The sequence below is a fragment of the Montipora capricornis genome, chromosome 1, assembly GCF_036669925.1.
Source record: "Montipora capricornis isolate CH-2021 chromosome 1, ASM3666992v2, whole genome shotgun sequence".
NCBI classification, from domain to species: Eukaryota; Metazoa; Cnidaria; class Anthozoa; order Scleractinia; family Acroporidae; genus Montipora; species Montipora capricornis.
Window position 1 is genome coordinate 45,833,393 of NC_090883.1, and position 17,500 is coordinate 45,850,892.

At 39.1% G+C, this 17,500-nt stretch overlaps 2 protein-coding genes and 1 long non-coding RNA gene across 5 annotated transcripts in view; 2 read left to right on the forward strand and 1 right to left on the reverse strand.

Annotated features, from left to right (window-relative positions):
• The window catches only part of LOC138046056 (NLR family CARD domain-containing protein 3-like), a 253,105-nt gene that overhangs the window by 226,815 nt on the left and 8,790 nt on the right, over window positions 1–17,500 (forward strand). The gene's annotated exons all lie outside the window — the stretch shown is intronic.
• LOC138046305 (deleted in lung and esophageal cancer protein 1-like) overlaps window positions 1–17,500 on the forward strand; it is a 158,780-nt gene that overhangs the window by 121,045 nt on the left and 20,235 nt on the right. The window lies entirely within an intron of this gene.
• Window positions 9,154–14,131, reverse strand: LOC138046349 (uncharacterized). Of its 2 annotated transcripts, XR_011131721.1 has the most exons (4): window positions 13,720–14,131; window positions 12,412–12,482; window positions 9,991–10,295; window positions 9,154–9,675 (listed from the first exon to the last, which is right to left on the reverse strand). It is a non-coding gene; the product is annotated as an uncharacterized lncRNA (long non-coding RNA). The 2 variants fall into 2 exon arrangements; XR_011131720.1 differs by having other exon boundaries at window positions 9,483–10,295.

Here is a 17,500-nt window from a genome sequence, read left to right on the forward strand (position 1 = left end):
GGCAAATGCGTTTTAATTGCAGCAAGTGTTATTCTATGCACATTACTCGTACTAAATTCCCAGTCATCACTACTTATTTCCTAAATGGCTTAGCTCTTCAAAGGACTGATCGATGCACTCCCTTATATTGGAGTCGCCATTTCATCGGACCTCCGCCTAAAGAATCATTGTGACTGTGTCGTTAAAAAGAGTTGAAAACCTCTCAACTTCAATTTTTATTATTGTACTTGTGCAATTTAAAAATTAAGCGACACTTACCTGAAGTTTGATTGTAATTCTACTGAGTTACAGGATGCTGAGAGATTACATGAGATAGCAAGCACATGCGCCAATCAGGTTTTAAAGACTGAATGTAGGTGTTACCCAACAGCTCATGTAATCTCTCAGCATCCTGTAACTCAATATAATTACAATCAAACTTCATCTTACAGGTAAGTCTCGTTTAACCTTCAAATTCTACTTTAGCTTGTTAGCATGCCGAGAGATTCCACGAGACTTCAAAGCAACACGGACATGAAGAAACAACAACATGCCACTTGATTATTTATGCCGCTTTATGTAAATGATGCATCCCACAGACATGATAAGACTGATTGTGCATAACGTGAATTCTTAGCTATAGGTTTGTTGTGAAAACGGGCAAAACAGCATTCAGATGGCCACCTTGCAGTCTGGAGAAGGTCATTTATATTTACAGAAGCCCAGCTTGCTGCTGAAACAGACCCAGCCCCCGTACTGTGTGCTGAATATTTTGTTACATCAATGCCAGCTAAAGCCGTGGTGCAGCTCACCCACCTAGTAACAGTATCCCCGCTTACTGGTTTCTACGGTTTAACATAGCTTAGTAGCAACTGTGACTGGCCGCTTACTCTCAATGCTTTGGTTCTCACAAGGTATTCTTTAAGAGTAGTTACGACACAAATAGAGGATTGTTGAAATGACTCCAAAACAATTCGAGGGTGAGTTACCCCCGGTTTGGTTTGGTTGAGGGATGACAAATGTGTACTTGTCATCAGTTGCAACCATATGGTATATGTCTAACAGATGAATAGTCTGGCCTTGTTGGCCTGATACTAATAACAGCAACATAACAAGTTTCAACGGACCGGAAGTGTTTTGAGTGTCAGTGAATCAACAGGATGAAGAGAAGCCAGGTAAGCTAATACCACTCGGACATCGCAATCCTCAGAGTACTTGGGCGTGGGTGGCCGTGACTGGAAAATGCCTTTCAACAAGCGGCAAACCAGCGCGTTCTGTCCAACTAAATACACATGAAGACAATACACTTCTAGCACAGTTAATAGCACTGTAAGTGAGGCCTTGGCCAAAACGTTCAGATCCAAAACCGTTCCTACAGGTGGTTGAAGATGATTAACTTGCCCTTGGAGACAAAATGCCGTCCGTTATTTCATATACCCGGAATACTGTTTCTTTGTACTTCCTCGCAACTTCCCACTCCAGGAGAAAGAGAAAGCATCTATGTGGCAGGCCCCAGGGTCAGGCTTCCAAGAAACATATTTTGGAAGCTGGTGGTTTAGTCTGCATTCAAATAAGTCAATGTCAGAGGTGCCCAGTATGTCAATAATCTGAATGAAACTGCCACTCGGTCTTTTCATTAAACTCTTTGGAGCTTTTGTCTGCATTAATATTGAGGGCACCAGGCAAATGGCATGCAAACAACCAGATATCATTTTCCATGTAGCACACCCAAACACTTTTAGAAAGTTTGTTGCAAAGAGGAGATCTAGTGCCCCCCATTGCATTAAAATAGCAGACAGTTGTAGAGTTGTGTCTTTTTATGGACACATGCTTCCCTTTCAAAAGGAACCAAGCCAAAATAAACTGTTAGTAGTTCAAGTGCATTAAGTGCTTTTGTCTTTCAAGTGGAGACCACATGCCTTTGGCGCTCTGTCCATTGCACACTCCCCCCAGCCTAATTTTGAAGCATCTGTTGTCATTTCTATGCCGGGGTTGTCCGTGGTGATATTTTTGCATGCCTTGGGTAGGCTAGTCACCCACCAAGAAAGATAATTGATAGATTCAGGGGAAAGTGTCATAGTAGCTGCATAGTTGTCATTATTTTGTTGCAAGGCTAACGTTTTGTCAATTTCAAGACTCGTGTAGAACAGGGGTCCATACTGGACAGCAGGCAAGCTAGAGACCAGGTGTCCAATGAGGAATTATGCTTTAAGGTGATTCCTCAGTATTGCACTGTGCATCGTGTACTGCGAATACGGTGTGTCAATATTTACAAATTGGTCAAATTTGTAACACTGTAAATATGGCGTAAGTCGATCATACACACTGAAAAAGTTCTCAAAACACGTAAGAGAAGTTGTGAATGACCATAATTCTTTGCGAATAACGGCGCGCATTGCGAGAATATGTCGAATTTTGTTGTTTCGGTCTACGATAATCGAGATAGACAAGTAGGATGGTGGTTCAATCTTAAACGAGCACGGTGACCTACATTTATTATTTCATAATTTTGGTGTACAAATTATCCCCTTTAAAACAAAAACAAAAAATTTAAAAATTTATCGGAAGGAAAAAAAGATAAGCTAAAAACATTCACAAAGCCCCTTACCCAGGGATGTAAAATATGATCTTGAAAACAACGACTCAAGAAACGTTTTGAGTCGACGTCGTTCTAAGTTGAGTGTTTTTTTCAATAAACTGTATAAGACAGTGTTCCATATGCTCTAGACGTTCTACCTACCAGGTGTTTTTTCAAATGGCACTTTAAAAACCCTCTCGTTTAGTTTCCGCAAAATTTACCCGATGAAATAACGCACGTGATTACTATCAGTACAGGCATCAATGGGGTAAATTGACCCATTATATCTCTTAAGCAAGCATGGTGACGTATCTTTTTAATTGTATTTTCTCAAAACAGGGATTAGTAGGGAACATTCAGGGAAAGTTTCAAGTTTTTCTGAGGAATCACCTTAACAGCTGCTGGCATGCCAGAATTATTTTCTCGGTTTTTTCAGCTGTAAGAAATATTTTCATGTCAAAAGAATCTAGAATAAAGCCAAGAAATGCCAATTTTTGACATGGTTGAAGCAGTGACTTTTTCACGATTGATCGAAAATGGAAGAGACTCGAATAGTTTAAGGGTAGCAAGAATATTATTTCCGCAGCCTGTCACTGAGTCTCCTTGTAAATGAGTCATCAATGTCCCCAACATTCAAGTACCCTTGGCTACGTAATGTGCTATTTTATACTGGTTTCAATAGTTTTGTAAAATATCGTGGTGCAGACGCTAGACCATTAGGCAGGCAATGTATGCTGAAACATCCTATTTCCCCAGAAAAACCGTACATATTTTGTGTTCAACAGCCACAGGAACAGTATAATATGCGTGTTTTAAGTTCATCTACAGAGAACATATAAAAGTTAGCCTTCGTTAACTGAATAGCACATGCTAAGCTATCCATTTTAAAATGTTGCTTCTCTATGGATGCATTCAGTCATTTTAGATTCAAGATCAATCTGTACGAACCATTTCTCTTTTTCGTGAGTAAAAGGGTAGAAATGTACTGACCATAACTAGAGACAGTCTTGTCAAGAACCCCTTTGTGAAGAAGTTTTTGTATTTCACCATCAATAAAGAGCTAAATCCTTTGTTCGTCTGTACAGCAAGGTCAGAAAAAGCCTCTCTTAGGAGGGCAGCCACCTCTGTGTTTGAACTATGGCCTGAGGGAGCAGACTGCTGTGAGCCACTAGGTCTCTCTTTTGGCGCGCTTTTTCTCCTCGAAGAACGGCTAGAGTTTGCCCCAGTTTTTGTGACCTGTGCAAGTCAATACGCAGTGCTTTCGCATTCTTCTTTTGCAACTGGGCACGACGTTTGAGTGATTTTTAGCTGAGTAGGATCTTTTGTCCCAGAAACGGGCTCTGATGACCCTTTGAGGGCGAGCCAACGTGCTTCCCTGCACGTGTTTTGCTCGATCAACGGCGAGAACCTCTTGGTTCCAGTCGGTCAAAACTGCGTCCGAAACGACGGACCTCACCTCGAGCAAACTGTGAAGAAGTTTCCTTTGCCAATGGCGATGGTTCCACCATCCTAAATTGCTAAAAAACACTTATATGTGATGGAGAAAAATCTCTAAACAACAACCTGATCGGCGACAAACGTTGCACTGATTGGTGCATGCGCTTGCTATCTCATAGAATCTCTCAACATGGTAACGAGGTAGAACTAAAGTCATACTATATCTTTCTCTCGTACGCCCGTCTCTTGAATATGCTTGTTGTGCTGGGGATCTCTATACTCAGCGCAATATTTCAAACCTTGAGTAAGGACAGCAGAAGGCTGCCCGCTTTGTTTTTCGAGACTACTTATGTAACTCGAGTGTCTCTTACATGCTAAATGTCCTAGATTGTCCACTACTTTCTGTGGATCGGGAGTGTCAAAGACTGAAGTTCTTAATGGAGTGGATTTCTCTAAGTATGCGACTCTCTCTCTCAATCTCAAACAAGACGATCTCATGATATGGTATTTAACCACCTCTCTCCCCGTACTGAACATTCAGATTTTCTTTCTGTGTTTGAACTATGGCCTGAGGGAGCAGACTGCTGTGAGCCACTAGGTCTCTCTTTTGGCGCGCTTTTTCTCCTCGAAGAACGGCTAGAGTTTGCCCCAGTTTTTGTGACCTCTGCAAGTCAATACGCAGTGCTTTCGCATCCTTTTGCAACTGGGCACGACGTTTGAGTGATTTTTAGCTGAGTAGGATCTTTTGTCCCAGAAACGGGCTCTGATGACCCTTTCAGGGCGAGCCAACGTGCTTCCCTGCACGTGTTTTGCTCGATCAACGGCGAGAACCTCTTGGTTCCAGTCGGTCAAAACTGCGTCCGAAACGACGGACCTCACCTCGAGCAAACTGTGAAGAAGTTTCCTTTGCCAATGGCGATGGTTCCACCATCCTAAATTGCTAAAAAACACTTATATGTGATGGAGAAAAATCTCTAAACAACAACCTGATCGGCGACAAACGTTGCACTGATTGGCGCATGCGCTTGCTATCTCATAGAATCTCTCAACATGGTAACGAGGTAGAACTATAGTCACGCTATATCTTTCTCTCGTACGCCCGTCTCTTGAATATGCTTGTTGTGCTGGGGATCCCTATACTCAGCACAATATTTCAAACCTTGAGTAAGGACAGCAGAAGGCTGCCCGCTTTGTTTTTCGAGACTACTTATGTAACTCGAGTGTCTCTTACATGCTAAATGTCCTAGATTGTCCACTACTTTCTGTGGATCGGGAGTGTCAAAGACTGAATTTCATGTGTAAATCCTCCCATAACCTTAATGGGGTGGATTTTAAGTATGTGACTCTCTCTCAATCTCAAACAAGACGATCTCATGATATGGTATTTAACCACCTCTCTCTCCCCTTACTGAACATTCAGATTTTCTATCTTCCCACGTACTGTCCCTGATTGGAGCGGCCTCCCTGAAGTGGTTGTTCATTACCCATACCTTACTGCCTTTAGTTCTAGTGTGAATGCGTGGCGAAGTTGCTCATGCAGTGGCCTGACCTCAATAGATATTAACTTTATCAGGGTTTTTTGCTTTTTGTTTGTTTTTGAAATTGTAATTGATTATTTCATAGTTAATTTATAGTCAGTTTCTATTATTTATAGACGTGATTTGTGTAATTGTATAATGTGTTGAGCTTGTAATTTCCGTCGTATAAGATTGATGATTTATACATTACATTACAGTACAATACGGATCTAATTAACGTAAGCAACAATTCGGACGTATGATGTTACGATCTCAGTATGAACTACAATTATTGCCACCCAGGACCATAACTAAAAAAACTTTAGGTGATATATCATTTATGGCATCTGCTCCTAAACTTTGGAACAGATTGCCATAAAATATAAGAGCAGTAAATGATCTTAATTGTTTTAAAACACTTCTTAAAACACATCTTTTTAGACAGTTCGTTTTTATATTTTTTAGTTAGTCAAACTGTATATTCTTAGCCATTTATAGTTCGTTTCGTATTTTATTTTGCTTAGTCTTATTGTATTGACAATTATTCCATGAGCGCGCGTTGGATATGAGATGATAAATAGCCAACGAGACGTGTAACGCCGAGTTGGCTATAAGCATCTCATATCCAACAAGCGCGAGTGGAATAATTGTTTTATTAAAAACGCCCCCTAAATATAGAAAACTAGACGACAATAAAAATAAAAAGGCCCAAAAAATCACTCGTATGCTTGCCGTGTTTGTAGATCATGGTATAATGGCTCATAACCCATGATGGCTTAGCCATCAAAACTCTCGAATTGCATTATCCAATGATCCAGTTTTTAATAAAGCGCCTTAAATCATATCCACATGTATTTTGCGCTATATAAGTAATAAATTGTTAATTAAATTATTTGTACATACTTACTAATTCAGGGATATTTTGCGTGGTTTAAAACTATCCGGAGAAAGTAGATCTTCGTAAGTACTCTTGGTATCCAAAAACAAAATTTGGCGTAACCAGGCATTTTCGAGAGATAATTAAGCTTCAATTTGAGAAAGAACGCCATAAATTGTTTTGCATTTTAAAGCTTTTCACAAATATTATTCATGAATTATTTTTGAAAATGCGAACAAGCGTTACCGAGTAATAAAACAGAAACAGAAGTACATTTTTAGCATAGGCAGCCCAAGCTCGCGTCACTACAGACAGCCGTTGAGAATTTAAACGCGTTGTAAGACTTTGTATGGGAAATCAAATACCGTCGATTTTTTAAGCCTAAAAAATGCTCAGTTTAACGTTCATTCAATAAAATGAATCAAAATGACTCACCTCTGGTGTATTCTTGTGCCTTTTGGAGTTCATTTCACAGTTTCGCGAAGTCCGTGTTTTCAATGTTCTAAGACGAAGTCAAGGCTGCACACTAAGATTTCGACCGTTGTCAGCTCAGAGGCGGTTTGCAACTCGAAAATCCATCCCAGCCAAGATTTTTTCACGCAAAGCTAAAGCCACATCATTTGCGAACCTCCATGAATGTTTCGTAGTCAAAAATCCCCACGCACTTGGCTGGAAATGAGCATTTTCTGCTTCGATTTCCACGATAGCTGATGAATTTAACCGCTTATGATCGCCGACAAGGACACGGAGCTTGGGTCCGAGGTCAAATTAACTCCACCCGATGGAGGTACAGTCATTACAACACTTACACCATCCCCGCAGCGGCTTCTCGTAACCATGGAGCTGTTACGAGAAGCCGCTGTGGGGATGGTGTAAGTGTTGTAATGACTGTACCTCCATCGGGTGGAGTTAATTTGAGCTCGCACTGGAAAACTTGAACCATTTACAGACTTCAAAAAAGTTGGTAAAATCTCTGTTAAATGTCCACATTTTCTTTGTAAATTACAATCTCTGTAAATTTGCACACTTACAGAGATTTTGTAACTCCATAAAAAGTCTGTAAAATTTAACACATTTTCGTCCTTACCATGACATAAAATGTGTACAAAATCTCAATAAAATCTATGTAAATTGAAAGAAAATTTACAGAGATTTTATGCGATAAGTACAAAATGTCTGTAAAATCTCTTTACTTTCTCTGTAAAATTTACACGAGAAAAAATCTCTGTAAATCCATCCATATAAAATGTCAGTGTTATCTCTGTAAAAAGTGAGTGAGAAGAATGCATGAAATGTCTATAAAATGTCTACAAAAACCCTCAAAAAACTAGAGGGGAAAAGTATGTGAAATGTTTTTAAAATGTTGGTGTTTTAGTGCACAAAATCTCAGCAAAATGTTCACAATATCTCTGTAAATTAAGTATTTAAAACCTGACAGAAGGCAGGAAATCTCAATAAAATGTCTGTAAAACTGGAGGGGTAAAGTATGTGAAATGTTTTTAAAATGTTGGTAGGTTAGTGCACAAAATCTCAGCAAAATGTTTAAATATCTCTGTAAATAATAGCATTTAAAACCTGACGTAAGCCAGGAAATGTTAATAAAAAGTGAAATGGATGAAAGGTTAGTCGATTTTACGTAGAAAAAGAACACGTTCTAGAGTTTGTGAATGCATAAATTTTTATTTCAAATCTAAAAATAATCATTTGTTTATATTACTTTCAGTAGAATCTAAGTGTACAATAAAATTCTTGCAATAAGTTCAATAAAATAATTCAATTAATAACATGAGTTACCATGGCAACTTTTTCTACCGTGCCAAAATGGTGTCCACTTTCGAAAAAACCCACGTTCTATGATTGCGATTTGTCAACCATGATTTATAGCTGATGAAATGGTACAATGTAAACTCGTGAAACTTGGGATAATTCCACTTGTGTTTTGTCCAAAATCAAATACTTTTTCTTGCCTTAAGGCTTATGAAATTATTTTATTTTGAACAAAGCGTGTGAAATTATTCCCTAAATTCACTCATCACTATTTGATAACCCATACAAATTCATCAAAATAAGGAATAAAATATATGCAAGGGATTTCATTATTATTAAATAAGTATAAAAATCTGGCTTATGTTACCCCAATTACAAATATAGTTGTTAGAAATGGGCGCGGCTTATCTGCGGGAAGATCTGAAAAAGGCTGCCTTTGGTGGCCAGTTTTCCATCTTTGCATCCAATTTTATGCTTAGTTGCATGTACTAAGCTACAAACGTTCCACTCATATTCTTGTTGTAATGCAAAAAAATCTATGGCAAAACTGTGTTTAAGAAATTCCTGTCAACAAATACCAGAAAAAGATCAATCATATGTCCAAGTTGGTAAAAACGATGTTCATTACATTAAAGTGCTAAAATTACATTAAAGTATTTTCCGTTTCAATATTAGTGAATAGTGAGTTAACGTTTGATGAACAGTGGATGAACTTGACTTCTAAAGACTAGACTTTGGATTTCTTTTGTTTTCTGTCAAAAAACTTTTCCGTAAATTTCAGCTGGTAAGGTCAGGGTGCGGCTTACCTCCAGGTTTACAGTTCACCTGCCAGTTCAGTTGGGTAATACTAGCATACTAAAACAAATTAACCACATGGATTACCTGCATGGGTACACCTACTTTTCATCAAGTTACATCGCACTGTATGAGGTGCGCCACCCTTCAGATAACAACAGTCCAAAACTGGACTGACTACCCAAGAGAGACAGAACTCATTAGCACAAAATAATAATTATCACAAAATTGGTTCTGCCTTCAGATAACAACAGTCCAAGCTGGACTGACTACCCAAGAGAGACAGAACTCATGAGTACAAAATAATAATTATTACAAAATTGGTTCTGCCTTCAGATACAGTAACAACAGTCCAAACTGGACTGACTACCCAAGAGAGACAGAACTCTTTAGTACATTACATCGAACTGTATGAGGTGTGCCACCCGCCAGTTCAGATGAAAAATACAACAAATTAGTATACTATGACAAATTAACTGCATGGTTAGACCGAATTTACAAGTTACATCGAACTGTATGAGGTGCGCCGCACGCCAGTTCCGATGAAAAATACAACAAATTAGTATACTATGACAAATTAACTGCATGGTTAGACCGAATTTACAAGTTACATCGAACTGTATGAGGTGTGTCACCCGCCAGTTGACATGACAAAGTGTACTACAAATTAGTATACTATGACAAATTAACTGCATGGTTAGACCGAATTTACAAGTTACATCGAACTGTATGAGGTGTGCCACCCACCAGTTCAGATGAAAAATACTACAAATTAGTATACTATGACAAATTAACTGCATGGTTAGACCGAATTTACAAGTTACATCGAACTGTATGAGGTGCGCCACCCGCCAGTTCCGATGAAAAATACTACAAATTCGTATACTATGACAAATTAACTGCATGGTTAGACCAAATTTACATGTACAAGTTACACCCAACTGTATGAGGTGCACCACCCGCCAGTTCTGATGAAAAATACTACAAATTAGTATATTATGACAAATGAACTGCATGGTTAGACCGAATTTACAAGTTACATCGAACTGTATGAGGTGCGCCACCCGCCAGTTCCGATGAAAAATACTACAAATTAGTATACTATGACAAATGAACTGTATGGTTAGACCGAATTTACAAGTTACATCGAACTGTATGAGGTGTGCAACTCGCCAGTACAGATGAAAAATACTACAAATTAGTATACTATGACAAATTAACTGCATGCATCACAATTTGCAATCAGCACTGTCTGTCTCTTGCATCTCAGGAAATTCCCTCCAATGAAATTTCAATGCTCAATTTCCTTCAGCACTGCATCTTGTGGTTGAAGTACATGAAGGCCCTGGAAAAGAGTCACACCAGTCAATCAATCAATTTATATAATTTCATAATATCATTTTCGAAGAATGTTGTAACAAATCACTTTGCCCTTCATAAGCAATGTTCCTGTGTAGGTGAAACTGAATAATGAAGCTAAGAGCTAAAGGAATTATTGCAAGAAACTTGTATCTTACCATGACGAGCTTAGGCAGACAAAAAAATATATGCAAATGAGCTTACGGTGATTTGAAATCACCCTTAGCTAATCATTAAGTGTAACTCAAGAACTCATTTCGCAAGTTTAGGTGTCGCAGATATCGCATCAGAGTCCGCCTCTGACATATTCAGTTACTTTTTTTTTACACCTTTTAAGTCACAACGGAGAAGCATAAATCCACAAAACGTCAGTCAGGGAACGTTTTCCAGAGACTTTGCCCTGTGTAGCTCGTGTGGCGTGCAGCAATTCTCGCGAGGATTTTAGAGTAATTCTTGCCTGCACAATTCTGCAACACTGTGGCAAATACGCATAACTCGCTTTTTGAGTTCAGTTATTTTCAATTTACGTATGCTTTGTATGTACAAAATTGGTTCTGCCTTCAGATAACAAAAGTCCAAAACTGGACTGACTACCCAAGAGAGACAGAACTTATTAGCACAAAATAATAATTATTACAAAATTGGTTCTGCCTTCAGATAACAACGGTCCAAAACTGGACTGACTACCCAAGAGAGACAGAACTCATTAGTACAAAAAAATAGTTTTTACAAAATTGGTTCTGCCTTCAGATAACAACAGTCCAAAACTGGACTGACTACCCAAGAGAGACAGAACTCATCAGTACAAAATAATTTAGTTATTACAAAATTGGTTCTGCCTTCAGATAACAACAGTCCAAACTGGACTGACTACCCAAGAGAGACAGAACTCATTAGTACATGTACAAAATAATAGTTATTACAAAATTTGGTCTGCCTTCAGAAAACAACAGTCCAAAACTGGACTGACTACCCAAAAGAGACAGAACTCACTAGCACAAAATAATAATTATTACAAAATTGGTTCTGCCTTCAGATAACAACAGTCCAAACTGGACTGACTACCCAAGAGAGACAGAACTCATTAGTACAAAATAATAATTATTACAAAATTGGTTCTGCCTTCAGATAACAACAGTCCAAACTGGACTGACTACCCAAGAGAGACAGAACTCATTAGTACATTTAATAATTATTATTACAAAATTGGTTCTGCCTTCAGATAACAACAGTAAAAAATGGACTGACTACCCGAGAGAGACAGAACTCGTTAGGGTAAAATAAAAATGATTAAAAAGAGACTGGTTGTGCCTTTTGATAACAAAAGTCAAAAACAGACTATCACATACAAGAAATTATTTAAAATGCAATCTGTTTTGCAATAATAATTTAATATTATAGATACTTTTAAAGATTACATTGAAACTGATCAATGTACTTCAGGTCTGGTATCCAGCTAGCAGCCTAAGGCTGTATTCTGTCTATTACATATATGTAGTCTGTTTCAGTCTGACCTCTACTCAAAAACAACAAACAGCACTTTCCTATGCTGAATTTCTCATTGGGCTAGCTCCTGGGCATTGAGGTACACAAGCAACCCCACTGTGACAAGGTATGGACTACGAGGTGGTTGCAAAGTACAAAATGATCAGAAAATTGTCTGGCATTACACAGACATTATTAGGATATGTTGGTCAACTTTGTTTTCCATGCTTGACTGCTTATTTCATATCCAACAAGCCTGAACGCAATAATATTGTTTTATTGAAAATGTCCCCAAAATAGAGAGAAATCTACTGACTTCATTGTGTAACTGTATATTTTCAGCTGACATGTACCCTTTCCATCATTTTGTAGAGCATGGAATATTAGCTCATATACCAGGATGGCAGGGCCAATGAAAACTTCTGAATTGTATTACACAATGATAAAATTTTTAATATTTATTATGTTTATAGACATCACAAAATTTACATACAGTCTCACTTTGAAAGAGAGCACAAAACAATTTATCTCATTGGTCTCTATGCAATGTACATGTATGTAGTGTTTTCATGGTACTTTTAAAAATACAAGAGTTTCCTTAAATAACATTTACCTACCTTTTAGAAAAGTTCCATTCAAGACAACCTCCACCAGCCCTTTTTAGCTGCCAAAGACCTAATACATTGCCCTGAAACAAAATATCGACATATAAAAACCCTACAAGGTCAGCTTCATGACCCGACATAATGGTTATGGTAGGAGCTGTGGAAATTTGACTGGCTGGAATTCCTTGTTGACACCCTGGCTTACAAACTTATATGGAAGCCTGTGACAACATCCTAAAGTGTCCACCTTACCAAACTGACCATTTTGTACATGTAATAAAATCAATAATAATTATTTATTGTTGAATTTTTCATACCTTTTTATTGATAATGTGTGAATTAGTGTTTGAAGGGTACAACTCAAAACAAATTTTGTATTTCACTCATAAATTTGCTCTTTTTTGAGGGTGCCTGGGCATAAAGCACGCAAAGCACTAGCTTGTGAGATTTCCCATATTCAATTAAAACAGTGGAGCAATCATGCCAAAAATTGTCTCTTAAAACAAAAGTTTTGAGATATAAAAATTCCTCAAAATGGCTTTTTGTGTATTGTCATCTGGAACAATAACCTAGCAATAGTCCACAGAACCGCCTTATCGTGGACAATCAAAGAAATTAGATAATTTATATTTTGGTCAAATTGATGGAAATAAGATTTGTCATCAAGATATTTTATTTGGGTGGGATTGACGGAGGTATTGACAATTAATGGGAGACCAAAGCGAGATAATCTCCCAGGCGGTTTCTTCTGAAGTGTAACCGACCTTTCAGTGAAATCTAGTGTCAAAGGAGTAATCTTATTAAGTGTCCAGTCCAAAATTTAGCTTGCTCTGGCTCCTCGTGCATGAGAAACCAGTGAAGGTACATGTAGTTATACAGGTGACAAGGGAGTAACTACAGAATAACCGGCCACTATTGTGCTCTTGTAGTGGCATCGTTTGAAGAACAAGGCATCTGCAAGTGGCGAATAAGGGGCTGGGTATACAGAGATCCATAGATTACGTGTAATTCCCTATTCGTTATTATTGTTATTGCCTTAAATGGCCTTAATACAATATAAAGTGAAATTACTAAGGGAGTAGGTCTGCAAAAGTAATGACTGTGCTGAGGCCCTCCTTGGCGTTTTCGGGAACGAGGGAAGATGGCTATTTTGAACTGGGGAACAGAGAAAAAGTGACAAAATGTCTTAGGGAACAAGGCGACAATTTTAGGGAACAAAAAGCTGGGAACAAGTTTGAAAGTAAATTGGGGAACAAGGGAACAAAACCTTAAAATTTTAAGCCATTTAAACTTAGGTTTGTAAGTAAGATGACGACTTACCGAAAACTCCTCCGGCAGTCTTTTGCTTTTCGGATCTTTTGAATCTTCCCGCCCATTCGCTAAATGTAGCTGTTCGGCCAGGCCACCCTTTGTTCCAAACGTTCGTAGAACTCCCTTTACGTTTTCAAGAAGGTCTCTATTTTTGCCATGAAGTCTTCACCGATTAACCCTTTCGGAGACTGTTTGAGATTGAATCATGTCACTGGCGTGTATCTTTGTGGCGAATGCTGATTATCTGACCTGAATTGTCGTTGCCCTTTCTTCTGGATTCCGTCGATGTTTACTGGGTTTATTTGGTGGAGTGCGTGCCATTTCACCCGCACAAAATGTTAAGGAATCGCAAAGATCCAATTTTGGTCGTACAACAAGGGAAAAAGAGAGGAAGAGCACATGCATTGATCGCCCGCGCGAAAAACCAAACCGATAATTCAAACCGATCTCGTTCCCAGAGTCTTTGCGGCGGGGCAATTCATAATGGCGGACAAAGTTGTTGGATCATGTAATTATTGTGAAATGTCCACAATCCTTCTCTTTGTGCCAACATCCAATCACAACCCATTGCGAGCCCAGTGCGATTCCTGGGGCGCTTTCATTTTGGGTGGAATTTCTGCTTTAAAGGTGCAGAGCAAATTTCCTCAATCAAAATATGGAACGGGGGAAAGTGTGTTCCTTTTGAGATTTCCTTTTCTGTTTTTCTCAAGAGACTGGATACTAATCATTTAAAATAACAAATATGGCTGCCGGATTTTCGATCATTACTTCATAACAAGTAATTCTCACCTGCAGCTACGGGCTATGAAAGCATCCATCTAATTGACTGAAACCCGCACGATTCATTTGGGCAGCTAAACACCAACGCTTTTTTTTCTTTTTTCAAGGTGCATGGTAAAGGTAAAGTCTGCTTACTAGCCTACATTACTTTCTCAATCTCTTTCTGTGCTGGGACTCCTATATCACAAAGGCCTTGATTTACATGTTATTTGCATGATTCATCTCAGCAATTTACATGAAATTTACACACAAAAACTATTTTATGGCCGGGTTGTGTCAATTTACATAGATTTTATGGCCTTTGCAATTGTTGTAAACAATTAAAACGGTCTAATCTTGTGAGGCCCTAAGGACCCGTTTATGTGGAGAAAAATTGTCCCGGGTAGAAGGGTCACTCGCTTACCGGAGATACCCTAAACCAGCCAACTTTTCCTACATTTCCCTATAAAATGCGGTTTAACCGCGTAACATAGCCGGGTCACCCTTTGTCAACGGTAGGGTCGCCCTCCTGGCCATGCCAACTTTATTCCATGTAAACACTTTGGCTCGCTCAGTGGAGTCAACTTGGTCGAGGCAAGATGATGAGAGAATGCACGAGTGCTATCTTCCCAGTCTCCTGATAATCGAAACTGAGCCAGGCGGCTCTTGACTCAGGGGAAAAGGCCAGTTCTTTTCTCATATAAACGCTAGCTAAAGACCCGGCTGGGAGGGTGACCATCTTCCGAGGACAACTTTTCTCCATATCAACAGGGCCTAAGACTTGATCCAAGTCGAACAATTAAAACACATACCGACAGGCATTTTATAGGGTGCAACCGGTGAACTTTTGATAAACCGAACTCAGTGCAACATGCAGGGCTAATTCAACAGTTTCCCACATATTTTAATTAGGTAATAAATATTCGACACTCAAAATTATCGTGAACAGGGCATACAGATCCAAAAACATTTGGTAACTTGGACAGGACAGGCATGATGATAAAGCGCAATTTACAGACATTTTATGAGACATGACCAAACGTCGTAAAATCTTTGTAAATTTTCGATTTATAGACATTTTTGCAAGATTTTATAAAGTCTGTAAATTTCAAGTATTTCCTCTTGTTGTAGCTCCAATAATTTATAAACATTTTACAGACATTTTATAGAGCTTTACTCAACAAAACTCTGTAAAATATCTGTAAAATAAATTTACAGAGTTTTTATATTTATGGAGTAAAGTGTTAAAGTCTGTAAATTTATTATTTACAGACATTTTATGAAGTCTGTAAATGGTCCAAATTTTCCAGTGTCGGACCCAAACTCCGTGTGCTCGTCGGTGATCAGTTGCTATTAAATTCATCAGCTATCGTGGAATCTGAAGCAGAAAATGCTCATTTCCAGCCAAGTGTGTGGGGATTTTACTCAGATAGAAATTGGCTAGTCGAAACAATATTTAATAGCGTGCAGTGGTTTTAGAGTTGGTCACTGTCATGTGGATATAAGCTGGCGTTGGCCGTATGTTAAGTATAATTTGAATCACATAAATGACATATATCGTAAGAGGGGAAGGATACTCATAAATATGAATTAGAAGAAAAGAAGATGTCGTACATATTACACAGAATTTTTTTAACTATCTAACCAGTAAAACTATGGTCAGTTAAGAAAAGGATACACATAAATACGAATAAGAAAAAAAAGAAGATTCCCAGTGCATATTGTACATAATTTTTTTAACTATCTGATCAGTAAAACTGTGGTCAGTTTTGAGTGGTCAATAGAAAACGTTTGTAGCACTTTTTAAAGAGTATGTATGGGAAACATTTACGTTCTCACTGGTGGAACGGATTCTCAAATTTTTACTTCGGAGAATTTAAATGCAGGTATATCATAATTAGTGCGTACTGATGGCTCAAAGAAATTTTGATTTGCAAGATACCTAGTATTATGCGGATGAATCTCTGGTGCAGGCGTAAGAATATTCCAAAGTATAACTTTCGAATATTTAACTTTAACATACCGCCAATGGAAAAAGATCGTCAACTTCTTCCGACAATTCTTCCTGCTAGCCCGAAGACAAGAAACAGAAGGACAGTTCTAACGGTTAGCGTTATTTTTAGCGTTGGGTAAATGCAGCAGTTAATCTTTACTTAAAGAGCAGCATTTGGGGGACACTAATGACGTAAATTGTCTGTATTCTGAGACCCGAGTGACGTTGAAGTTGGCGAGAAGAGCAAGGGGACAGCGTGCATCTAATTAGGGTCAAACCTGGACATATCTCCCAACCACCTCAGCCCCGCCCTCTCGTGTCCAACAAACCTCAGTGGCAGCCATCTGTCGTGACTACAACCGCCGCTCCTGCCGAAGCCCCAACTGTCAGTTCCAGCACATCTCCAACAAACTGAATTGTGGGGGCAACCACCCTGGTCGCCCAGTGCCCCAAAGCAACCCAACTATAATATACCTCCGCCTGCATTACCTGCACCTTCCACGCCTATCAATATTCCCTGCCTGGCATATGAGCTTGCTGGTTATCCTGACCATCATTTTACCTCCAGCTTTCAGCGAGATCTTCAGTGGGGTTCCAACCTTGGTTACACAGACCCTCGCTGCGTCCGAATGACCCGTAACTTGAAGTCAGCTCTCCTTCATCCTGATACTGTCTCGGAGGCCCTAGGCAAGGAAGTTTCCCGAGGCCATACTGCTGGACCGTTAACTTCTTCTCACATTCCCAACCTTCAGTGCCCTTCCACCCCCCCCCCCCCCCCTTCCTCCTTGGTGTGGTACTTAAGAAGGATGGGACTTGGCACATCATGGACCTCTCATCTCTTCACGGCTCGTCAATTAATGACCATGTTTCAAAGGCGGACTTTATTCTGCATTATGACACATTGGACCAGGCGCTAGCACTTGTGGCCTGTCACAGCCCAGATGCACTTATGGCCAAGTTAGACATCGAACATGCCTTTCGCCTTTGTCCAGTTCGGATTGGGGACCGCTCCTTGGCATTCACTGGCAGGGTAAATTT